Raw genomic sequence first — 26,377 nt, forward strand, 5'->3', positions numbered from 1 at the left:
AGGAAGGAGTTACGTACGGTAGTTACTCAATCAGAGAATTAAAGGTTTCAGTGAAATTTTGCTGCTTCACCAACTGAGTATTTCTAAAGAGAATGACATGGACAACAACAAGCAATGCCACTTAAAAACTTTAATAGAGAGACTTGCCAGGAAATTTTGAAGCTTTGATTGTAATTGCTTTCATGGGTATTTTCTCATAGTGTTCACTTAGAAAAAAAACTACTGAAATACTTTTCCTCAAAGTACCTCATATCATATATTAGTAGTGCCTGAACCTCAATATTGATAAACACAAGCTAAGCAGCAACATAAAGCATAAAGTTTTCCATAGGTGCTGGTTTGAACAACAAATAGAGAGAGCAGAGACCTCAGCGACGGCCACTTCTGGGTTTTACAGCCTGGCTTAGACACAGCCTGGCTGCGTAAACCAACGCGGACAGGCACCAGGAGCATCCGACAGATGCTGAAATAAAGCAGTGCCTGTGCATGGCCCCACTTCGAATTATCGCTTTCTAACAATCAGTACACAAAAATATACGCACCAGGTAACAGTGTCCAAGCTGTAGATAATGGGGAACAGGGTCAAGGCAGAAGAGCAAATGCCCAGCGGCGGGGTCTCCGATCCACAAGACGTCTATTTCTGGGGAGAGGTGCTGCCTTTCCTTCTCCTAATCCTTCAAATCAAGCTCAGTCTGGCACTTCATTCTCCAAATAACAGTCTGTCCCAGCAGAGTTTATGTTTAGACTCTGGCATTAACCCTGGCAAATGTGTTTGGAAACCTTCTGTTTCTAGATTTTTTCCATATTCAGCACGCCAGAGATTACTCAGAGGCAGCAGCGCTGGGTACTGGGGAGACCAAGATAACGTACAAATCCTGTTTTTATTGAAGTTCACCACAAAGGCTGAGCTAGCTTTTACGTAAGGCACAACAGTAACTTTAATTCTGTTTTTTAGAATACAGCCCATGAATCCATATAGGCATGTAATAAGGTATAAGATAGAGATATCCTTTTAATTTACCTTTTTTATCCTACTTTTCAGCTCCTTAGAAGAGCTGATGAAAAAGGAGGGCAGAACAAAATTAGAAGTGATATAAAAGCATGCTGAAAGCTACTTGATAGCAAACTGCTTTGGCCGTGAATTATTTTGTATAGCTATGACAGTGAATTATTTATTTTTAAGTACAGGAGGTGATTACTATTAAACATTCAATAGACAAAAAAAAAATTACCAGTGAAAGGAAAGGTCAGGACGACTGCTGAGAAGAGAAAAAAGGTTTTCAGAGAAGACTCCCTTCTTCAGGAAGGGACGCAGGTCGGTAAAGTGCGAAGAACTATTGCATGGGGAGAGACGAAATATTTTTGTCCATGGCTCCTGTGTTCCGCTGATTTCTAAGATTCTTTAGTTCTTTGCTTCCAGCAAAACTGGGATGCATACCTACGGTAATTATAGACTTGTATGTCCAACACACAACCTAACACAGGCTTGGCAGGATTTGTAGCTTTAAAATTCTAGCAAACAAACTATAATTGATCAGTCAAAACAGCTTTTCTTTGTAAGAAACATAAATGCAAAATCTTCAGACTTCTTATCCAGGGGGACCAGAGCCACAACACAGGATGAGAGATCAAATGCAGGGACCTGGCTGGGGGATACCCCACATGCCTGTCTATTCTCCAGCTCTATTCGGGAAGGCCACGTCTAAGTTTAAATAGTTTTGCCAGTTGGAGCAAACAACAGATTTCATTCTCAAAGACAGCAGGAAATACCAGACATTAAAATTCTACTGTAGTGCCAGATTCTTCATTTTTGTGACTTTTTTACGCCTATTCCTGCTTGAAAAATGAATTCACATTTTACAAGCATTCTACCCCAATATTTTAAGCATCAGGGTCTCAGTTCTTTTAATGTTTGTAGGCAGCATTTCATCCATGATTTAAACCTACACTTTTTAAACCAAACACAAACAAGCCTATGAGGCAACTCCACCCCACCAGGAACAAGTCCCAGTGGTGTATGTGGTTTGATGAAGAGCTGCAACACCGAGTTGCATCAAACTAGATGAACAAGCAGCATTTTCACAGGCAAGGCAAGGCCAGATGCTGTGCACGAGCGGCTGCTCCAGCAGGAGGGTGCGGAAGGGCCCAGGGAAGCAACCGCTCCTGGAGATCACCAGCTACCAGGGGAGCACCAGGTAAAGCATCAAGGGCACAGAGCATTGCCTACAGGACTTTCCTGTTTCTGTTCAATGCTTTTCACTAACAGGGATTATTGTCCCCATCGTCCAGTACATCTGCCAAAGCTAGGAAAGCATTGCAAGTACAGTGGAAAATAGGATGCTTAATAAACTAAGAAAGTCACCTGGAAAAGAAAATTTCAACAAATGCAAGTTATTCAGACAGGACTAACCAAATGCACAATGAGAAGGCAGAAGTTGTCCCACTAAACAGGATGGCTTTGGGGTTTTGTTGTTTGTTTTTTTAAAAATACTTAGAGGTTATACTGCATTGCAAATTAAACTCCAGCAGGCTGTCGTGACAAAAATCACCACAGGATGGGTATACACATGGAAATGGCTTACAACAACCCTTCTGCTCTGCTCAGCATTTCTGGAGATGCAGCCGGAACCCTGACCTGCTATGAGTACCACTCCAGGACATGGACGATTCAGAGAGCAGCAACAGGGACAGATCCACACCACTGTTTTGTGAAGGCACATTCCCAGTGGCCTCTTCAAGGCCAAGTATCATCCATTCTGCATCTCTACAGACACGCTCTCTGCTCCAGTGCTTGGATATCAAAACCAGTTGTTACAATCAAAGTTGTTTATTTGGTTGGCTTTTTATGGAATATTTACGTCATTTCCTGGAGCAGTTGATTTAATTTCATCCCAGTCTAATTGGACTTCAGCAAGTTTAAGTGGTTTGTCCTTAGGAGAGGCAGCCTTACAGAAGCGTGTCCGCGCATCCCCTACAGAAACTCCTTTTTTCATGTCATTTGCTAGTGAAGAGGTAATAATTGTATTGAAATAATAATAAAAAAAAATTCACTGTGCTTTACAACATTTAGAAACATTTAATGGAGGATAGATGTTACAACAATGGCTCTATTCAGTTTGTCTAACAGCTGAAAGTGGAAGCTTGTAAAGTATCTTTTTGCACTGTGGCAAATAAAGCTCTGCGTACATTCTGGTGGCTACATCTTTCCAGTTCGTGCTTTAGAATTTAGGTTAGCTCACACTTAACCTAACAAAAAAGCCCTAACGATCAATTAAACTCTCAAACTCTCTTCCAAAGCAAGTTTCCCTTCCCTAGCTCAATCTCAAGATACAGTAATTCAATCCTGAAAAAGAAAAGAGCCTCAGCCTTTCAAGAAAAAAAAAAGGAGGGGGGGGAGTTCATCTGGATATCCTGGAACATAAAAAATGGAAGCAAGCAAGCAGCTCTCAAAGTGTCAAATATTTTCTACTGGTCTGTCTCTGGACATCAAGCCTCTTCTGACTTGCCCTGCTAGCGAACAGATGCCACCACAAACCTATTTCTCCCTTTTGTGGGAGCACAATACAGAGTCTGATTATGCTCCCTCCCGCCACCTCCTTGTAACTAGGAGCAGGACCACTCCGCTTCTGCTGGGATGAGGCGGGTTTCGATTTTGCTCTCCCAAGCGGCTGCTCTCGGGGGGTCCTGGAGACTGTTGCGAAGAGGGGACTGATGGTTTCTTCTCCGTGCAGAGAGCAATGCCGCCCGGCAGCGTGCCGACAGCCCTCCTGGGGGGTTCCCAGGGCAGGAAGCCACGTGCCCTCCCACGCACCGGACCTCCATCCCTCGGAGGGAGCTGGAGGCACAGCTGCACTGAATTGCTTCTCACAGGCTAGAAAAAATAGATGAAATGACTCCAAACTCCTCGGATTCACAATAGATTCAGAAGATGAGGCTTGCGTAATTTCCATTTGGATAGAAAAGGCTTTTGATAAAGTTCATGTGCAGGAGGCAGCTCTTTGCCTACATGCAAAATCCTCGGTTCGCTATGAAAGATGAGTAGCTTCCCAATTAAATTTGCACAGTCCCTCCCATCACACCCTCTCTCTCTATGCAGTAACTGTAATGAGTGCTGGACCAGTTAAGTCACAGCAATAAAAAGAGTTCTTAAACCCCAGAAATCATAAACTTACACAAATATCCCGACTATGCACAACCGTTCTTCCTTATGAAACTCTGTTCTCCGTTAGCCTTTGTAACAAAGACTCCTCCCCACTTCCACCTCAATAATTAGGGGACTGAAGAGGTCTTGACTGCAGTTTCATATATTCAGGAAAGAAAAGAATTTATAAAGAGACAATGCTCAGCTCCAAATGCGGATTTACAGTCAATGATAATCCAGAGGGAGTCTCTAACGATCTTCTTTGGCTCCACTTCTCAAGATAGATTTTAGCTGTTCTTCCTGTTGCAATACACCAAGTTATAATGTTACAACAGGATACTCCCTATTCTTTAAGAAGTGGCACTCAAATTTCTTCAACCTCTAAATGCTGAGCAACCCACAGAATTCTATTCTGCAACCCAAACTTAACTGCTCTTGACAACATAATCTTTCTGCTTTTCTTCTTGGGATCAGTCGCATGCAAAAACCCCTAGAGTCAGCCATAGCGTCTAGCAGTATCATTAAACAAAAGACACGGACAACAGATACTTCATGTGTTTCAAGGGAAATAACTGGCAGTGGAATAACCTCGATCCTAACAAGCACAGACTGATTTTGGTCTGCGGCTTCACGATGGTTTCTATTTCCTCTCTGGGCTCTTAGTTTGATTGGATTAACTTTAGCTACAGGCCCTCCAGCAATAGTCCCAGTTGAATTTTCACATTAAAAAAATGTGGGATGGGGCTTTTAGAGCTGCAATTCAGCTGGGATTGCAGGGTTTAATACCTTCAGTGCTACCAGGTCAGACTAAACATCATGCAGCCATCAAGTAAAGACTCTTGTGCTCAAGGATACTGTGATGCCCCTACAGCAACAATTTCATCTTTAAACTATTTCAGCATACAAGCAGCTGCTGTCAATAAATTCTCCTAACCAACTCTCCTCCCTAAATGCTTCTGAACATCCCAGATTAGCTGAGCTCATGACCTGGCTGCACATAATGCTTTTGGAATACGTTTGCACCCATCCAAACCCTTGCACCTACCACACAATTATCACCCAGCACACACATGTCACTGCAGGATTGGTAACCTGGCACTGAATCTCCTCTGCTTTTTAAAATGTCACATATTATAAAAAGGTGAGTAGTGGGGGAGAAAACTACTGTCTCCTTCAGCCAAAAATACCATTTCACCGGGAGCAGGATCACACTCAGCAATGCCCTTTTCCCCAGAGCAAGCAGGCAGTTTGTTTTAAGAACTGCCACATTACAGAACAAACCCTCAAGGAAATCAGCACACATTTTTTAATCTTTGACTCTTCAGCTCCATTTATTGTAGACTTTTTATTGGCTTGCAACTTGCCATGCAAGTTAATCAAAACGCTGTGGGATTCTGGTGGAGAGATGGTTACAGGAACAGACCAATTTTACCACCACAAACTGCAGATGTGCCCACCTTCAGCCAAGTATCTTTGCTTCCTGACTTTTCTCTGCACCACCTCCCAACCCCAAAATTTTCTTCTTCTATTCTCTTCTTGCATATTATTTTACACAAATTAACCTACAGGAGTTTTGCTACAGACTTCAGGAAGAACACAATTTCACTTCTGCATTGCAAATTTTTACCACGTACCTGTACGACAGTCACTGCCTGAAGCCTGCAAGCAATTCCCCTGTCCCAGTGGGGAATCGAGGTGTCAGCGGCTGTACCCACATAACCAGTATTCCTGCTGAAACCCAGGCAGGCACTGGCCCAGAGCTGCTGCTGCAGACAAAGTCCTCCTAGCTCCTGGTCAGTAGGGCAGATGAGTTAAATTAGACCTTGATACTTACACCGAATACTTTGAGTAGCCCCATGTAAATCAGTAAAGATGCATTCAATATCCTTGGAAGATGGGGACATTTTCACAGAAGCTACACAATGTAAATCCTCAGAATCCCAAGATTTACCTACTACTTCTTATAGAATTCCATTTATGAAAAAACAGCTATTAACATGAAACAATCAGGATAAAGGCAGTTCTCTTATTTAGTTGTTTTCCTGCAAAAAGAGGCCACAATTCCCTCCGTCTCCCACAGCGCTTCATGTAAAAGAGAATGATTTGCGATAGATGTGTGGTCTTTGATCACTACTCTGAGACTGAATCTAATGGACCGTAACCTATCAACCTCTCCTGTGTCAATAAATAATGTATGAATATGTATTCATACAAACATACACGTATAATGTAGTAGGACAGCAAGTCAGAACCAGCAGGAAAATATTCTCTTCTTTTTCAAAATAGGTTAAATCGTCACCACTTTATGCATCTGCTCCTGTTGCTAAAAGAACTCAGTTTTGTAGTTTACCTGTTTTTTCCAATGCAACTTCTGCTCTGCAGAAGGAGGAGTTGATTTTTCTATTTTAAATAAACTGCTGTGAAACATCAACAAGCCCAATGCCTCCTCCGCCCCACACAGGTAGGCAGCATTGCTACCACAAGCTTAATAGCAAGGAAGATTTCAAAGTAAGAAGGAACAAACAGGAAGGATGCAATCAAGTTAGCTATTCTGGGGAGAAGCAACGCAAAATTCAAGAAGCTTTAAGAACAGTCCAAAATTTAAGTAAGTTCAATATAATTGAGAATTCCTTCATTATGAAGTATCTCCAAAACAATCTGCAGATACAAAAATTCTATTTGCAAGCAAGAAACCCCAAACCCCTTTCACAATCATTGCGAAGATGAACCCAATTCCAAGGACCCTCCTGTGCTCAACTCCAGATCAGCATCCTCAACCTTCCAAGTGTGACTTGTAGCCAATGAGGTGTCTATGACTAAACTGATGGGGTTTTTTCTTCCAAAACCACACATTTTCAAATGGCAGAAAGTGTTGTCTTAAGACACTGGGGCAAAAACTTAAAACCCAGGCAGAGGATATTCTCCACAGTAAAGACACAAGTTACAAATACTTAAACTGAACAGAAAATACTGACACAGGAAGGTTCCCAAGCAATCCAGTTACACAACGAGCACTGACCCTCTCTCTCATCTCCACACCATCTATTCTAAACCATGAAACATGCAACTCATTAACAGAGGAAGCAGGGAAAAAGAGATGAGTCAATTAAATATTACCTCCTGATCTGAAATACTTTTCTTTAAATTTCCCAGAAAACCTTTTATTGTTAAAGCAAGAAAGAACTCATTTTGCAGCAGCAGTTCCTGAAGTGCTCATCTAAATACAAACTGCACTACTTTCACCTATTTTTACATTATTTTAAATATCTGGTTTTGCTGCACAGATTTCAGAAAAAAAGATAGTATTTCCAGTTTTAAACTGGCAGTAGAATGTTTTAATATATTAGTTCAACCCTCTGATGATAGTGGTTTATGTTAACTCCAGCTGATTCACAGCAAGCAATGAGCACTCTTCACTACATCCCAGAACAGCAAAAATTAGAGATGCTCGGGTCACTAGAAGATACTCTAGCTTCACTAGAAGATACTAGAATAGCTTTGCCTCTTTGGAGGAAGAGCTTTTACCAAAATGAAAATATCTTTACCAAAAATACAAGAAAATATAAACTATTTAACATCAGCTAAATATATTCAGAATGAAGTCTCCAGCACTCAATAAGCTAAAGGAAATCTCCACTTGATGAAAATTCACTCAACAGGTTGCCTTTTAGACTTTATGAAAGTCCTCATAGTTCAGACACTCAGCTCAGTTCCACAAATAGGACAGCACGAGCTGACCTCAAATCTTACTCTCCACTGAACGCAGAGAGGAAAACTTCAATACTTGAAAAGACAGACCACAGTGAAAGTCAGCACGCGCAGCACCAGTTTATCCTGGTTCCCTGCTCGCCAACTTGCAAGATGATGAACACAAGAAATGCAGAGTTGAAAGAGGAAGGAGAACAACCGTGGAGGGAGGAGAGCTTTATCAATCTATTTATATACAAACATAACGATTGCTTTAGAGACAAGTTATGTCTATCCTACGAGGTCATTAATCTAATGAAAATATATCAAGAAAAATATGTTGAGACTGACAACGATACTATACCTCATCATTAATCCTGATCATATAACCTTGCTACAGGCAAAAGAGCTATTAAGATGAAGACACTTAAATCACTCTACAGATGGAACTCATCACAGCACTGTAAAAATGGTTTATTAGCAATACACTTCAAAGCATTATCTGAAATTTTATAACATGTTATTTAGTATGTATTTAATATTTGTTGTGGCTTTACTGTTGCATCTTAGTTAAAAGTTTGTACTATTAATGATAGGTCTGCCACTGACAAATGTAGCACTGCAAGCATAATTTACTCACAAGCGGGTTCTTTGTGGGGAGTTTGTCTTTTGAGCAACTGGCAATGGCATTGCCAAAAAATTCTGCAAACATGCAAAGATCCAGTTAGCAATTAAGCATTAACAATAGTTTCGCTGATTATACTGTTTATGCTGAACACATTCAGCAATATGCACTGCAGCAAGAAACTGCATATACAGACAGGATAAAGTGATTCATAGCATTTCTTTGCTAGCAGCTTTACTGAAAATTTAAATAAAAAGAATTTTCAAAGTAAACATTTTAAGCAGAAAACATAAGCATTTAGTATTCTATGCATATATAAGCATTTCTATTTTATGCCTTACAAGCATTTCTGTTCTACGCATTATAAGCATTTCTATTCTACACATTATAAGCATTGACTAATAATGCAAACAGAGTGGTTTTGACTTATTTCCTAACGTCACTGCTAATTTTCAGAAAAGATGGTGCCTGGAAGATACCAAGTAAAGACACGAAAAGCTAAAACTACTGGTTACTTCTGCCCTTTGCATTGCGGACACCATGAGCTGCCAGGCATGACACAAAGCAGGTGGGTTCCTGATACTTCAGAAGAGAAGACATCGATGCAGTCTTCCCACTACGTCATACAGCCAGAGGCAGACAGGGCTGTGAGCTGCCGTGCCATCACTCCGCCACAGAAAGACACGTGGATTGATATAAAATTTGTTAACTGCAACCATCAAGATGCGTACGTAGACTACCTCCATTAACGTAAGTTACTGCAGACCAACGAGTTTGATCCAAAAGCATTTCCATTTTAGCTGGAGCTAGCACTGCGTTACAGGAAACGCACTTGTAAGGCTTAATGTTGTTAGATGGACGTGAAGACAAAGTATTTGCTTGTGAGCAAGATGTACAAAACGCCATTAGCGAAACTGCCAGAGAGAATGCTAATGCCATATTCATCTCAAAGAAACTGTCGGTGGCTGTACCTTCCTATTCAAGTGGTTGCTAGTTCTCGAGAGTCACTTGCAGAAGACAGGGGAAACCCAATTACGGAAAATAGCAATATCTTTGTCAAAAAACAGCAAGCAATTAAATCTCCCCTACACACAGAAACATGTATTAAAGCTAATTATTGTACATCGGTCAATGTAATTGCAACTCAAATGCAACATGGTCCACGTAATTAGTTGGCACTAATGGAAACCTCATAATGCAACAGATGTACTAAAACACTCAGAGTCGAGAATATTTCCTCACAGTACCAGGAAGTCATGCTACTTCTCTTGTTGAATTTAAGGAGCACTTTGCCAAAGAGAAGATGGATGGATATCCGACACCATCTCCCCCTTTCCCCGATATCAGTATCTGGGGTTACAGAGGCCCTCACACCTAAAGGAACGTGCCCAGTTGATGGAAGGTCCCCCACACTCCAGCTGCAGCCTGTGAATGCCTCAGCCCAGAGAAAGCTGTTTGGGCTCACCATTGAGCTGCCCGGGACCCGCTGCTAGAGGCTGCAGCAAGAGCTACTCTCAACAACTTAGATTTGGGCAGATCAGGTTATCAGCTTTGATAGACACATTAACAGAATCATAGAATGGTTTGGGTTGGGAGGGACCTTAAAGATCACCTAGTTCAATCCCCCCGCCATGGGCAGGGACACCTTCCACTAGACCAGGTTGCTCAAAGCCCCATCCCACCTGGCCTTGAACACTGCCAGGGATGGGGCATCCACAACCTCTCTGGGCAACCTGTTCCAGTACCCCACCAGCCTCAGAGTAAAGAACTTCTTCCTCACATCTCATCTAGATCGACCCTCTTCCAGCTTAAAGCCATTAGCCCTTGTTCTATCGCTACATGCCCTTGTATAAAGTCCCTCTTGGGCTTTCTTGTAGGTGCCCTTTAGGTACTGGAAGGCTGCTATAAGGTCTCCCCAGAGCCTTCTCTTCTCCAGGCTGAACAAGCCCAACTCTTTCAGCCTGCCTTCACAGGAGAGGCGCTCCAGCCCTCTGATCATCTTCGTGGCCCTCCTCTGGACTCGCTCCAACAGGTCCACATCCCCATGTCCTTCTTACACATGACCGAAAAATATCATTTTCCCTTTTGCTATTCTTGTTAGCTCAGCTTCCTTTTGTTCCATTAGATATAACCTGTGCCATCGAGAAACTGTTTACACAACTCCAAGATACTCTCAGAGAGGGCATGGCAACATTTCCCAGCCTTCAGCTGGCTACTGGGCCAGTTTCACTTCGATTTATACTGCTTGGCGATGCTCAGAGACCCTCTGCCAAAGAGGGAACAGCAGAAAGATAAAGGAAGATTTGCAGCTGCAGCAAGTGCAGGAGCTCCTCCCGTCAGGACACCCAGAGCATTATTAACTCCTCAGGCAATGAGAACACAGTGGCAGAATTTAACACCTGCACCTGGTACCTACTAAAGCATGAGATAAACCACATGCTTATGAAAGACCACACTTTACAAAGACCAAAATGTTGGGCAGAAAACAAACACTATTTTGTTTCAAGTTTCACAGAATTAGTAATTAGTGTGAGTTAATAATTAAGTGATTTTACCCCTTCTGCCAGGTGTATTTCTCCAAGAAGAAAAAAAATAGTTTCACCTTCTGTGAAGGACATGGTTGAAAGATCAGTTTTTGACTGCAATGGCAGATCTTTTTCCAATGACAGAGGACTAATACTAGGCTGGGTGCAGCACGTACCTGTGCCCAGCTGGGTAAATAAAGGCCAGCATGCACCTGGTACCATCTCAGTGACCATCAGATGTCTACTACCCTACAAGCCAAGTCTGCAAGCAAACAGCACAAGAGAGATTTTATAGGAGAAATGCTGAATTTATTAGCAAAAATTCTTTGTGGGGCAAGTTTTTCTCATAACAAATGGCCATCACTCTCCTTTGTAAAGGCTGATTATTTGCAGGCTCCAACAGCTGTAAGTCAGTTAAACATTTTGTCTGGGTTTGTTTTAGTTGCAGATACCTGCCCAGTTCCTCAGTGGTTTTGAGCTTGTAATCCAACATCATCATTTATCCATCAGTAATACGCTCTGGCCTAATAAACGAGTAGTTTAATGCACATTTAGTGACTTATTTCACGCAGGTACAAATTAACCAAACCACCTTTTTGCCATCTGCTTGGAGAAATGAATTCCCACATTAGGGTAATAAAATATGGTGATGTGACATTTCCACAGTAGCTACAGAAAGGCACGCTTGAGCACAGCCCGCGAAACACAGCCCATCTCACATCCACAGGGAAGTGACACAAAATACACCAAGCTTGTGGAAATTTCCAAACAGAAGCTGGTTCTTTCAGGAAAAAAAACCAGCAACCAAAACCCCACCCTGCTGGGGAAGTGGCTCTGGATGTGCCGATCTAGACTCCATCACGATCATAAAATACGGAGGAGGAAGCAAAGGCTTACGCATCTGTTTCCAGCAAGGGAACTAGGTCACTAGAGAAGCAATTAACAGGCTCACTGCAAAGATCTCCTTCCACCCAGCCATGGTGCATCAGATCCCTGAAGCACCTGATGAACTGCGAGGTGGCCGCACAGAACCGCCCGCGCCAGGACAGTCACAGGACTGAAACACCCCCTTGTTTGAACAGAGTTCAGAACAACCTTCTGAAATGAGTTTTTCTGATGCTGCTAGTTAAAAGTTAGCTGAAGTCTTAACTAACACAAAGCAGAAATATAAAACAAAAAGTTTAAAGCTCCTCTGCAGTCTAACAGCCACCTGCATTTTACCAGGGGACTGATAGAGCTGATCTTAAACTTCAGCAGGTGTGCTATAGATGCACAGACCCAGTTATTTAAATATATGATAGATCAAACAACCTAGAAAGAATCCATCCTAATTATTACAGCTGAACAGTTACCACTGAAGCACAAGTAGAATAAGACCATCACAGAATTATTACAGAAAAAGCTAATTTAACAACGAGCTCCAGAAACGTTAATTGAGGCCATCAACAAGGATGAGAAGACTTCACAGAAGGGCAGCCACCTCCAAAAATAATCTAGAACAACCTTGCTGCTTCGGAAAGGCAATATTGACCTGGAGATGTTACATGAAAGACAGACTGATGTAGAAGTCGAAGACATGACCTGGTATCCATGGCTGTATTTACCACGAGGGTGCAGCCAGCGAGTTGCCCCTGCCCGTAGCAACCTGGCGCCTCTAGTAGCACATGAGACGAATACACAGGCAGAACGTTCTGTTTTCACCAATATTGTAAAAATTTCTTTAAGTTGTACCCCACACCCCCCATTACCAGGAACAGAGTAGTCTCCTGAAGTTTCTGTTCAACAGCTGTTCAATATTCAAGCATAAAAATAAAATTAATACTAACCTATTTTCTTCTGGATGCCACAAGGCTCCCTTTTTCATCTAGAAATTCAATGCATTCACTCTTTATTCTCTTTCAAGCCCATTGACAGCCTATAAATTTTTACTTTATATTGCAGGGCATCCAGAGGCTCCAGCCAGGGTCAAGGCAACGCGCTAGAATGGAGACACTGGCTCCAAAAAGCTTCTCAGTCCTGGTCTATCAAAATACCTTTTCAGCGGATGCTAAAATGCTCCCTGTCTGTATAAACTAAACTGTTCAGTCTATGTCAATAGCTTCTCTGCTGCTGTTCCCCATGGCAGATTAATTATCAGTCTACCCAGATCTTCTCCTTCACCATATTAACTGATGCAATGTCATTTAAAACATATTAAATACAGCAATATACCAAACTTGAAAACTTGCATAATTCATGAAGGGGGGAAAAAAAAAAAAAAAAAAAAAAAAAAAAGGCCTACACGCAGCTAGGAAATTTTGCAAACATCATTCTTTCATCTACCACCCTCCCCTGTATTTTTTTAAACCAATACTGAACTTGGGGGCAATTAATATCCAATACAGTTCTAACAGCAGCAAAATGATTTTTAGCATCGCCTTCAAACCACTGTTTCATACCATCCATCACTTACAGGAAAACACGATCAAGACAGGAGTCTATGAATAACTCCGCTTTTTCGCCAGGATTCAATCTAGACTGCTTCTAAATATGTATAATGCCTAGACTACATTAACACATTAAAGCTTTGTAGATTGCCATCAGTGCTTCTGCGGCTTAATTTCATCTGTCCCTCACAATTCAGATCTTCAACTACTTTCATCCTAAAGAAAAAAAAAAAAATCACTCCACTTTAAAAACTCATGATGCTCACATAAGCAGATTGCTAAGCATGTTTAAGAGGATATATATTTAAAACCTGGCAGCAAAACTTTATTCCCCTACTAAACAGGAGTATTCTCTCAGATTCTATTGCCTTGATGTTAATAAAAAGCATATTCTACGATCAGTTAAGCTTGAAAAAGTCTGGGAAGGATGATGAGTTTGACAAGTCAAACAATTCAGGAGTAGACTTGGAGAATATAGCAAGTGATAGAAGAGTGAACATTTTAAGCAACTGATAAAAAAAATCCACCACAAGGGATTCAATGTGCTTGTTTTTCACACCAGCTGCACAAAGGATAGAAAAGCACAGTGCAGTAACACAAAATGGATGCTTTTTTGCAACCACCACCTTAATTTCCAAACAAGTTTCTCTGTCCGGTTAAAAATTCATTTCCTACTTCTAACTGAAGATTTTAATTGCTAACACAGATGCTCTTTTCTGCTCATTCAATATGGGAGAATTTAAAACATTCTGTGCCCGAGACAGTCCTGCTGCACAAAGTAATTGGAAATGACAGATCACATACACCAGTGCAGGCTTGACGTTTGTACATCGAGTTCTGAAATAAACCTCGGCAGATTCACAGGAGTACTCACCCCAAGCTGAACGAATTCAGCAGCAGAAGCCTGAAAAATAAAAAACTTACCAATTTCAGATTAAGCACACAAGAGCAGCATGTATTAATTACTGGGCAGAAGTTTCACGTTTTCTTTAATCGTTTTGAAATGCTTTGAATCACTTGTCTGGTATAGCAGCTCTGAAAGAGCTTTTATCTTCCAGCTGTAGCACGAGAGGCACGCTGGAAACCCCAGACAAGGTTTTCTACCTTCCAGTTTTGGCATCTCTCCTTTTGAATTAGGTTTCCTAAAGTTGTGCACAGTGAGATATACCACAACTAGCAGAGAAGCGATTTAAGTAAAAAAATAATCACTAAATTTAACAAGAGGAGAAACTTCACTTGGAAATTAGAGTCATGGAAAGCCGAGCTTCAGTTTAATACGTGTATTTTGTATAGTATCCCAAAGCCCCTATGCAAGTACAACAGGTTAAAAATCCTGCCTCTTCTGTGCTACTGAGCTCATGCTTACAGCATGTATCATTATATACAACTTACAAAAGAAGGTAATTAACACACTTCTCACATAAAAACAAACAGCTAGGCTAATAGCATGCAGACCTGTTCTCACACACCACCTTACCCGGAATAATTCACCATTGATACTTACAAGTGCTCACACTGGAGTAATTTATGGATACCATGGTAACATAACTACAGCTCACCAAGTCTCACCTTTCATGAAATTCATGCAACTACTACCTCTCCAAAGTGAGATTTTTTCACCACCTCCACCCTGTTTCCACCCCCCGCATCCTTCAGAAGTTACCAAGCTTACTTACTGTCCAAACAGGGAAAATAAAAACCTCTGAAAATTAGGTTTTAGGCATGACAGCCGTTCAGCTGTACAACAAAAACAACCAGCTCATCTCCGCCCGAGCACCAAAAGCAAGCTGGTAGAGTCCCCACGCTAAGCAGCCTGCTTCCCTTCCTCTGTGCAGGCTGAACCTGGTTATTGCCAGGACACCTCCTGTAAACACACAGCCATATGCCTTCTGCAGCTGCAAGTTATTAAATTGGATGAACGTTAACCATTTAGGCATCGGCAGCAGGCTACACATTTTAAACACCTTACAGAAACTCCAGCCCAAGAGTTAACCAAATACAGACATTTATTAAGCAGGGAGCAGGGAAAATCTGCTCCTTTCTTACCTTAAGCAAAGGGAGGTCTCTGAATTCTAATGCATCTCAGATTTTTCAGCTTCAAAAATATATCAGTTGGTGATTTAACGCGATTTCCCTCTCCGACTTCCTACAGGGGAGATGTGGAGAGAAAAAAAAAAGGAAAAATTTAAGTACTTAAGGATCTGCAACAGCCATCGGAGTTGAATTTTTTCCCCTCTATCTGTAAAAATCCTCTTATTCAGTCCTGTCTGCTCTTAAGACAGCACTGCTGACGAATTTCAAGGCTCAGCTCTTGACATGCAGAATCACTGAAGGATCAAGAGCATAAATGTCACTTCCTCTAGGCAGCACATCAACTGCAAAGGAGCCTAATCTGCTCTCCCCACCACAATCCTACCCAACTGAAGAGTAAATCCTGACATCTGCCTCATGCAGAGCTTTCATTAAATGTTTCTGAAGAATTCCAATTTAAAGCCCCTATCTAAAGGATCCCAGTTTTAGCTAAACCATTATGTAGTTTGACTTGAGAAACTGCACAAGTAGAAGAATATAAACTGAAAAGCTAATAAAACAGAAGTCAAAGACTAACCTTGAAACAAATTACAGCTGGCTACATCTGAGCAGTAACAGAGGCTCTGGAATTATTAAATGAGCTTCAGAAGAGATTTAACTAACCAAATTCCACTGCAATGCTTTATTTATGGTATGTGTGCCGGTCCCAAAATATCTGCTAAGGTTTTTCCATCTCCTTTATTGCTTCTGCATATTTCCTCATCAGATCCAACAGGCACAAACCCTATGGAGGCTGGACAATTTTTTTTTTTTTTTGACAGTATTTCATAATGCAGTGGCCTAAAGTTCCTTGAAATAGAAATTAGATGTCATGAACACAACATCTTAAATACATGGTATATGTGGATTAAACAGAAATCAGGACACTAGCATCAACTTGAAACACCATATAATTAACTCCTAAAATGGCATTTTAATAGTCTCTACCCTTCCTCAACTGGGCAATAGCGTGTATAATTACTCTCTTATTAGCTCTCTGCATCCTTCCCTTGCATTCCCAATTTAAAATTAAACAAAAACTCTTTTGTTGGAGTTTGCCTTGAAGAAGTCTTGTTTTAAAAGGATTACCCGCTGCTGAAAGCAAACTGGATTTTATAAAAGGAGGCTTATTCGTGCACTTGAACTCTATTTCTTTAGGTATCTAAGACACACCTGGATCTTTTAAAAATCTATTTGAATTTTCTTACTGGATTAGCTCCATAAAGTAAATTTTATCACCCATTAAAATTTATGCCAACGCAACTTGAGCCTGCACAGTATTTCTTCCTATAATCCTCTTGCTGGAGGCTCAATTTAATAAACAAAGGCAGCTCTAATAATTCAAATCTTACTTTCAACGATGTGATGTGCCTGTCAGAAGCTTTCTACAACATAGTCAGTACATTTCTTCAGTCTCTCTCCAAGGCTTTGCATACGTTTAAGCCTGCGTCTTGCCTTTTGAATGCTGATAACTACTGTGTTTCTTTTCTCTCCTTTAAAGGATTAAACGCAACCACGCAGACATTTTTATTAGTGCATCGTGCACCATTAAATTGTCAGCTTGTCTTCCACGATTCTCTTTTAAAAAAAAAAAAACCTACAAACAAACAAAAACATGGCCTTGAAAATATCTTTACAACAAAATACTCATTTTCTTGGCACTTACTTATAAACTGAAGCAAACAAAGCCAAAATCCGAACAACAAAGCACCACATGTATTTTCCTTACAGCCAGGTTGCAGAAGACGAGAACCACTCTACACACAACATGTATTTTTAAAGACTGCGCAGTGCGTTCACATAACATCTACCAGAAAGCCCTTCACTTGGCTGCCCCAAGAGATTTATTTTTATTATTTAAGAGTTCACCCTGCTGCCTTCAAGTGGCAATGCGAGAACTCCCCCATTTTGCACTCTGGTCATATGGGAACAACTCTCAGAGAAGAAATACAAGTTTTTAACATGAGAAAGCAGTGATATTTTCATCCAAGACAGTCCTCCATACACGAAGGATGGTGCCAACACACATGCTATGTGTCCCACACCAAGAAGGTGACGGCTTAGGATTCCCCGCAGTTACTTGCTAAGGGCGCTCTGGATTTTTAATACCTCCCTTATTTTTTGTCAATATTTCTATCTGGGAGTGAATCGACTCTTTTTCACACACTGCAGCTTCCTTCTCTCAAACTTTAACCTGCCACCGAAAGTGCCCAAAATTTCCTTCAACAGGGCTGTGCCTTGGCACAATTTTCAACCAGCCCTGCAACCTTAACTTGAGAAAAAAACAGCCAGCACTGCAGAAATTCAGTTCCTGCCCAAATTGAATCCGTCTAGAGGAGTCTGCCCATACGAATCTTTCACCTTGTGTCTCACTACCAAGTTTTAAAAGTAATCAACATGTTTGAGATGTTTGACTTAGAAGGCACAAGACCCATTGACACTTCAGATTTGCACATTCCTTTTGTTTATCAGCATCAGAAGTACCCCTGCATCTCTTCATCAAGGAGAATTCCTTTCTAAAATACTGGTAAAATTCCAGAAACCATTGTAGTCCTGTTCAGCGCTGATGCAGAGATCAGTGCTAGGCAAAAGTCCCCTTGCTCCCCGCTGTCCTCAGACGGGCAGGACCAGGCTGGTTCCTTACAACAGGTCAGCAGAGAATAAACAAGGAGCATCCCTGCAACAGCTTGGACACAGTCAGGAGAGTCAATCTGGCCAAGTTATGTTTCTGTCTGCTCCTGGCTTGCAGAAAGAACAGCTGCAGAGCCTGGAAATAAACCCAGGAGATTGCCTGAAGGCTGAGCACGGAGCAGCCAAGCAGGTGCGTTACCCCCGTTTCTCTCGCAAGGCGAGAGGCAGCTCATGCAAACAGCTTGCACTGGGGGCTAGACGAGGGCATCGCTCCAACAGCAAAGAAATCCCTGCGGGTACCTTCAGAAGAGGGATCAAGATCTTGACGCAGTCAGACATTCAGGCAGCTCCACAAGGACCGTGGTAGGTAGAGGGTGAGAGGACAGAAACCGAGCAGGAGAAGGCACAAGTGACACTTAATGCAGCCCTGAGGGATGGAGAGCAGCTATTTTCTGTTCAGAGGAGCCCAAAGCCACGTTGGAAGCAGAAGCCCAACGTGGTAGCTTCCTCAGGAGGCACCTCAGCAGAAAATCAGTTGACTTGCAGGTTGAAGGTAAAATTCACATAGACAGAGTTGCACATTTATCAAGAGCTTTTACAAATACATGCGTAAAATGAAAGATTTCTAACCATCAGTAGAGACAAGCTTTTGCTCTCTGGTCCAAGCCATCTGCTTCATTTTAAGCCTTGCTCCACTTAGCTTCACTTCTCCAAACTCAGCTTCAGCGCTGAAACAAAGCTTTGGATTCCTTTTGTTATATTTCTGAAATATAGTGATTCTAGCAAGGTTTGGTAAGTCATTAATACATGTACTGGGCGATTAGAAGCCTTTGCTTGCAACCTGCAATTTCAGCACAACCACAGCAGTGTTATCAGATAATGTGTTAATAACCTGCTGTGTCTAAATACAGTGTTAGAGTGACAGGCATGTGCTGGTTTCAAAATGACAAAACAAATAGCCAAGCATGCAAATTTTACACAATCAATTCCAAACTCCCGACTGAAGATGAAATCCTGTTTCTAGATATAGGCTAACGCTTTATAGAACACTGTGGGAATGCAATACCCTAAACCACAATTAAAACAGAAAGGATTTGCCATGCTTTTTTGAAGTTAATTTTTTTTTTTACTATTACATTAAATTTTTTATTATTTTTTTAATTAAAAAAAAAAAAAAAGGACTACTTGTAACTGCCCACAGCTTGCCTTAGGAGGTACAACCTCTCCAGTAGCAGGGTAAGGTTGGACAACAGTGTAACTCCAGCTTTCATACAAGGTTTTAAGATGCTCCCCGGAGGGGGCATCACATAAAAGAACAACTCTTCCACCTTTGATAACAAAAGTTTCGGCTGTAGGCAAAGCTAACAGAGGGGTCAGGCTAACAGAAGCTATAGAGGAGACAAGTACTCAGCCTCACCAGGAAGGACTTGCAATAGAAGAAGCAAGAGGATCTTGTCCTAAGGCTGTCAGAATACATCCCAAAGAGATGGTCCAAAACCAGTTTAACTCATTTTGTTGATATTACTCTCATGAATGCACAAAAATCACATTTTCTTTTCATGCCCAGATAGGAGGAGGATTTTATCTCATTTCTATTAAACAGAACAGTAAGACCTCATATTTTACTTCGGTGATCTATAAAACAGAATTTGTTGTTTCTAAAGCCCAAGATTGTTAAGAGAAAAAATTCTCTACTCCACTTCCAGCTGTTGCACATTTCTGACACTGAGCCACATCCACAGGCACAGGCAGGACACACAATTCCTCCTCCAAGCTGCACTTTAACATTTTGCCATCTGAGTCGAGAATCTGACAGGTTCAAGTTACACAGTTCAGATCAGGCATCTGACTTGGTCATAAACCCCAAGATCTGAATTTCTGCTCTCATACAATGCCCGTTACCAACGTGGCTCCTCTAAATGTGTTGTGCCCATCCATCGAGACAGAGACGGACGTCTTTTCCATAACCCAGTGTTTCTGTCGCCTCCCAGCTGTACAGGATGGTGGTACGGGCAGTCAAAAGAGCAACGTGGAAGCTGCAACCTGATGTCTCAGCTAAGATGCCAAAGGCCAGCAAAGACTCACGGGTTTAAGGTAAAGTATCAGCCTGCTAGAAGAGGGCAGATGAGAAAAGGTGCAGGCACAGCAGCCTGCCTTCAGTGCACTGAACACACCGAGTTTCACGCTGACATTTGTCACTTATTAAGAGCGCTTTTCAATTTAAATAAGGTGGTTAAAGCGATAGCACCCAATTAACTGCTCAGTAGGAGGACGGCATTAATATTCATGAAACATTCAAAGCAGACGTGGGATTCTTAATTGTCTGAACCCACACACAACAAAGCTGCACTAATACTGTACCATCCCCCCCCCCAATTTTTAAAAAAATCGATATTCATTTTAGTAGCTGGATTCCATTCTGATTTTTGCCCATTTAAACACCAGCGTTCAGCTTTACCCAACTCTGCTCCTGGTGAGAGGGGAACTTTTGGTCCCACAGAAAGAGGAACCAGCCTGACTCAAGCCCACGGGGTTAAACCCAACTAACCCAGGCGCTGGCTGTCACAGCAAGTCCCTCAATTTGAGCCACGGAGGCAGTAAAACCATCCCTCCCAAGTGCTGCCATTCCACTGTTCAATCCCAACACAGCTGATTTTCTGACTGCAATGTAGTGCAAAGCAGTTATTTAGAGTAAAAAAAAAAAAAAAAAAAAAAAAAAAGAGTGCCCACTTAAGATTGATCTCCTTGTCCTACAAGTTGGGAGCTCTGCTGGGTTACAAAAAAATAGGATTACAAAAACTATGCTCAGACTAAATTATTCTGGAGGCAGTCCTGGGCTAAATGCGAAGGACCTGCCTGCCTCCGTTCACCAAAGCTGAGCAGGAGCTCCTGCAGCTCCCCAAGCAGGACAAACCTCTGCTAAACAGCAGCAGCATTGTAAGCTTCGCTCTTGTAGCTGCACTGGTTTTATCTGCATCTCGTTTTCCATCCTCATCAGCCTCATGAGCCTCCCTCACACAGCCCCAGACTGCAGAAGCGGGGTGCCAGGGGCTCTGCACAGACCGCTGCTCCCCACCTAGACAAACATTAAGCTTGCGATGCAGAATGGTGGAATAAGAATTTTTTAAAGCATGTCCCAAGAGAAATGATGGCAAATCATTTAGCCATCAGGAGATCAGGATAGCAGGAGACTGAATTGTACTCGGATACCAAGGGGAGGAGGTTTGCGATGTGCAGAAGTGACATCAAACATCAGGCGGGACCTGCTGCAATCCATAGAGCAAACTTCATCCCTGGAAGGAGAGGAGCGAGTTCCAGCAGAGGGCACTCGGATGCCAAAAGAGAACAAACCCACCGCGCGCAGGGCGTGGGGATGGCTCTGCCAACGTCTCCATCGACCGGGAGAGACGAGTTTTGCCCTTAGTCCTCAAGCAGTCGCAAATGCAACATGTTCGATCCAACGTCTAATTTCGGGCTCTCTTCCAGCCACAGCAAAACGCTTCTGCCGCCAACTCCCGTTTCGAAGGGTCTCTGCAATCCCACGCACTGGACACAGATGGGTTTGCTTTGACAGCAAAGACCAGAGAATAAGAAACTCCACACCAGTCCCCGAGGAGTCCTTCCACTTTGGGAAACTATTTAAGGGGAAATGTGCACTACTGTCAGTCACACCAGCTGTTAAAATAAGGAGAAAGCAATGTCACAAGTCAAGCCAAGCATCTTGTTAGATGTTTTTTACGCTGCAACATTTTGCAAAGAAAGCTTAAATCTTCTCGAAGAAGTGGCCAACTTTATAGCAGCAAAATTTGAAATTCCCTGTCAAGCAGGCAGGGAACTTATTAAAAATCCCATGAGCATTAAAATGCAGTGCATCACAAGTTGTATCTCAGCAAGATAACCTCCATTTGCTCAAATGGAAACTGAATGTAAGGACTGAAACCAGTAGGACCAGTTTCAACTGTAGCTACTTCGGGAAAAAAAAGTTTTACTGGTCAATGGTCCTTCTGGAGCAAGAAGCATTTTACCACAGAGTATTACAGATGGTCGTTTTAAAGTAGTTGTCACAACAAGGAATAAGCCTACAGTTACAGCATACATCTCCAAGCAAATGCAATGAGCTGTGCACCTTGGATTGTGCACAGTATAAAATATGTGGGATAAGAACTGCACACTATATAGCCCATGTCAGGGAAAATGCAAATGTTTACATGCACTATGAAAAACACAGGAAGATTGATAGTTGGGTTTTTTTTTTCATTTACATAGGTTTAAAAGCTTATAGATAAGACAGGTTTTTAGAATCACACAGCTGGATTTAAGGCAAAATCAGAATGCGTGATTGACAAGAGTCTGCAAAACCAAAATCCTGTGTGCTGCTCTGCCATCACAAGAACATGCACCTGGCAAGCACTATACCCCTGGCAAATGCCAAGAGAGTAAACCTGGCTGTTCCAGGGCTTGAATGTCTAGGTTTGCCAGGCACCGAGTAGATCAACTTTTGACCTCCTGATACTGTGTCCTTTTTATGAACATGTGTCCTTTTTGTGTCCTTTATGAACATGTCAGAGATGAAGCAATTTAGTAAGTGTCAGAGAAACACAGCATCACCTTAAGTCTTCTGAACATGAAAAACAGCCATCAAAACATGGCTGTTCTGTGAATGATCTGTAAGCTTTCATTTTCCCAAGCCACCAATACCATAAAATGTAAAAAAAAAAAAAAAAAAAAAAGTATTTAGGTAAGAAACTTGAGAATTGTATCTTTAAAAAGGTGAGAACCTGATAAATCGCACTCCTGCAAGAAAGCCAATTTTTGCAAATAGCTAAAAAACATGTCACAATTATGCATTACTATACAGCCTGTAGTGTTGTGGCAGCCCATTTGCATATCTATTACTCTATAAATTTTACAGTCCACAAATACCAAGAATACTTTACTGTTACTGAATGCCAAGACTCACCTTTCTAAGAAAACTCAGAACTGTGCAAAATCCTTTGTCTAAAGCATAACATTCACTGCTGGTGTTTACTGCAATTCTCAGCTCTGTGACCCACTCAGCTTAAAATTTAAGAACGAATTCACCTTCTGTATACGTAATACTTCTGTAAGATATAAGGCACCAAATACTTACTTCTAGATGTAGTTCAAAGATCAAATAGGAGTTTAAGGACTAAATAGATGTGTATTGTGACCGACTTTCTCCACGTTATACCAACAGGGATACATAACCTCCTGCCCAGAGCAGTAATAAACTACGCATTCAGTGATAAAAAAGCCCTCTATTGAAACCTCTAGTGGAAATAAGACCTGTGACTATTGAGGAAAGCATCTGGCAGACATTAAATCCAAAAGCATACCTTTTCTCGCATCTGTCCATTCTCACCTCTCAGCAAGGTGCTGATCCTAGCCCTACCAATGAGTGTTGTTGAAGGGTTTTGATACTGCACGTCAAAAATGTTTGTGTGCATGCACAGCTTTTTTTGATATAAGGCCATTTCCCTACCAGAGGTATGCAAATATACACCTTTCAACTACAGAGGGTTAAACACTAGGGCATGAGTGTACCTCCCCTCTTCTATCCAGTGTGATGTTATTTTGTATATTATGCAAAGGAGTCCAAGTGTAGCATTAAGTTTTCCATAATTCTTCACTTTTTGTGATAACGCAACAGAAACAGTTCTTTTAAAAGTCTAATTCCCAGCAGGCTTAATATGAACATTCTCCGAGAGTGCTGTTCATGCTTAAAAACAGGCATTAAAACAGCTAAAACATTTGATGTTTGGAAACAAAGTCACCCATCTGCCAAGGGTTTTGGAAGCATTACATACCAGGAAAGATTTTCTGTTCTAAAGCCATTTCATGTTAAAGAAAAATCTCTAGACATGCAAAGCTTGAAGCTTAAAAATAATCCTTTCCACTTACTTCTAGCTCTCCCTTGCAAAAGCGTTTGTTTACTGTGAAGCACCAGTTTTCTGTTGCAAACAGCCACCCATCGCATAAGATTGAGTATTTAGATCTACCTTGCCTCTAGAAAATAATGGCATTTATAAATTAGTCATAACACTTAAAAATAACTGACCTACTTTGCTTGGCCACCTAGGATTCACTGCGCGCAAGCATCCAAGCTACGAATTACCACCGTGCCAATGGAAGTGTGAAGGTACTGCACATCAAGCTGAGATTCCATGGCAAGTTGCTGCACAACCTGCGCTGTGTGCATGCTCAGCTGCCTTCAAAACGCTGCTGCGGGGGCTCGCCAAGCCTCCCAGCGTGAAGGTCCAGTTACCTCCATCAGGTTTCCTCAAACAGAAGTGCTACAGTCCGGCTGACCCTGAGATCAGTGGCATGCTCTTAGGCACCGGAGGTACTTGAAGCTTCAGCTAAAGAGCAGAGATTTGCAGAAAGCTCTCTGTCTGCTGGGGGAGGCACTGAAAATAGCTTAAAAGAAGATAAACACCACATCCCTTGGTTGCAATGCACCCATGAAGCTAGGGACAGCCTTCCAAGCAAAGCAGCTGGAAGACAAGCCCAAGAGCAGGTCGCAGGGAGCACCCTTGCCAGGGGCAAAGACAGTGTGTTCGGGGTGAGAAATAGCCTGATGCTTGCGAGGCCACAGGCATCAAGAAGCATTTTTGCAAACTAAAGGGCAGCGGCACAGCCGCAGCACCACACACCGAGTGCTGGGGGTCCTGGTTTGTCCAGGCTGTGGAAGTGACCAAAATATTAGCCTTTTCTAATCCTAAAACCCTGCTGGCTTTAAGTTACCACTAACATATGGCTGAGCAGGATGAAGCTGTTCCTCCCACCTACCCAAAAGCAAGTAGCTTTGACAGTTTAACTTCCTGGGAAATTCAGATTTTTCTGGAAGAATACTCAGTGCACGAAAAATATAGCAAAACCCACTAGCATGTGGAGGAAGGTGGCTGTCATTGTACAAAGCATGCAGATCTCCAACACCTCGGCTGTGGGAGTGGCATATAATGGAGATTTTATCTAAATTCACCTTCTGTACAGCAGTTCCAGTGCAAATTTATCACGTGGGCAAGGAAAAAAACACTCAAAACCAGTTATAAAGTGAAACAGAAGTGCATAACTCTATTTAAGAATAGATTAAGAAAAAAAAAAAAATCACAACAACTCCAATTACACTCAGCATCTTCCCTGTTCTTCCACAGATGACTCATCCTTCATTTTCTTCATCTGTAGAGCAACCATAGTGCTGTTCATGTTGTTCTTTACGTTTTTATTATCAACCAGTAGAAAACCTCACAAGCCTAGGGAAAGTTATTTCCAGCAGTTCCTGTGGCTGTGTTTCCGTGGTTAGGATAGCTGCTCACAGCCAGCAGCACCACAGCAAACCCTGGCCACGCACACACGGAGACAGCAGGCTCCCGGGTGCGCGCAGGCAGCCCTGCCTGCACGTGTATTTTCCCTCTGAGTACAACCAGACTGTCCCAGAGCAGCCAGTGGATCCCACTGGCAACCATGCATCACCAAAAGGCTTGCTACCTTTGCAGTGTGAAGTATGTGATCTATTTTGGTTTCTCAGCTACATGGAGAAACAATACATCAAAAAAAAAAAAAAAAAACCAACAACCCAAACAACCCACATTGAGAAAATTACTTCTCCCTTACTGCAGCAGAAGATGCTCTGATCTCATTTGTTGACATTTATCATTAGGAAGAGAGACATCTGAAAGCCCTACTAGGAAAGGAAAGCTTCTTAGGGTTTTTAAGAAAGCCTACATTAAACAGCAGGGATGGCAAGAGCCGATTAGTCCTTCAGCTTGAGATACACAGTACAGTTAACACAATTTTATTTTTTTAAAAGAACTTAACAAAATCAGCTAAGACAACATAACCAGCAGCCTTCTGTATTCAACTTTGTATTCAGGTACCTTTTTAACAGGAGAGCTTGATGAATAAATACATCTTGAAGTCATAGCTCAACTTCCCAAAAATCAAAGTCAACATTTTTAACAATATATGCTAAAGAAAAAATTTTCTGCTTATCAAAAAGCAGAAGTGTAAATCAAAAAGGCACAGACAAAAAAAAAAGTAAATAGAAAAGTATTTTCAAAGGCCCCTCCACTTCAAACCACAAGCCAGAACCCTATTTTCAGACGAGTACGTTCATTTGACAAGAGGCTTCTGCAGATGTATGACATCTTCTCTCTCTAAAGTCTTGAGACACTCAGCAAACACATCCAGGTCAGCTCACTAACTCTGCTTTGCTCGCTTTTGACAACTGGTTGCAAACACAAACCATGCT

General features: G+C 41.8%; 1 protein-coding gene across 6 annotated transcripts in view; it reads right to left on the reverse strand.

Moving 5' to 3' along the window:
* Positions 1-26,377, reverse strand: part of GLCE (glucuronic acid epimerase) — a 54,983-nt gene that overhangs the window by 21,876 nt on the left and 6,730 nt on the right. For 3 of the 6 annotated variants that reach the window (XM_052808088.1, XM_052808086.1, XM_052808087.1), the window contains exon 2: positions 15,451-15,550. The exons of 1 other annotated variant lie outside the window; for it this stretch is intronic. The gene's annotated coding sequence lies outside the window, so the exon portion shown is untranslated. Of the gene's footprint in view, positions 1-15,080; positions 15,259-15,450; positions 15,551-21,460; positions 21,781-26,377 lie in introns of those variants that run through there. 2 more of the 6 variants (XM_052808092.1, XM_052808089.1) reach the window with 2 other exon arrangements.

This window comes from Harpia harpyja, chromosome 14, assembly GCF_026419915.1.
Source record: "Harpia harpyja isolate bHarHar1 chromosome 14, bHarHar1 primary haplotype, whole genome shotgun sequence".
Taxonomy (NCBI): Eukaryota; Metazoa; Chordata; class Aves; order Accipitriformes; family Accipitridae; genus Harpia; species Harpia harpyja.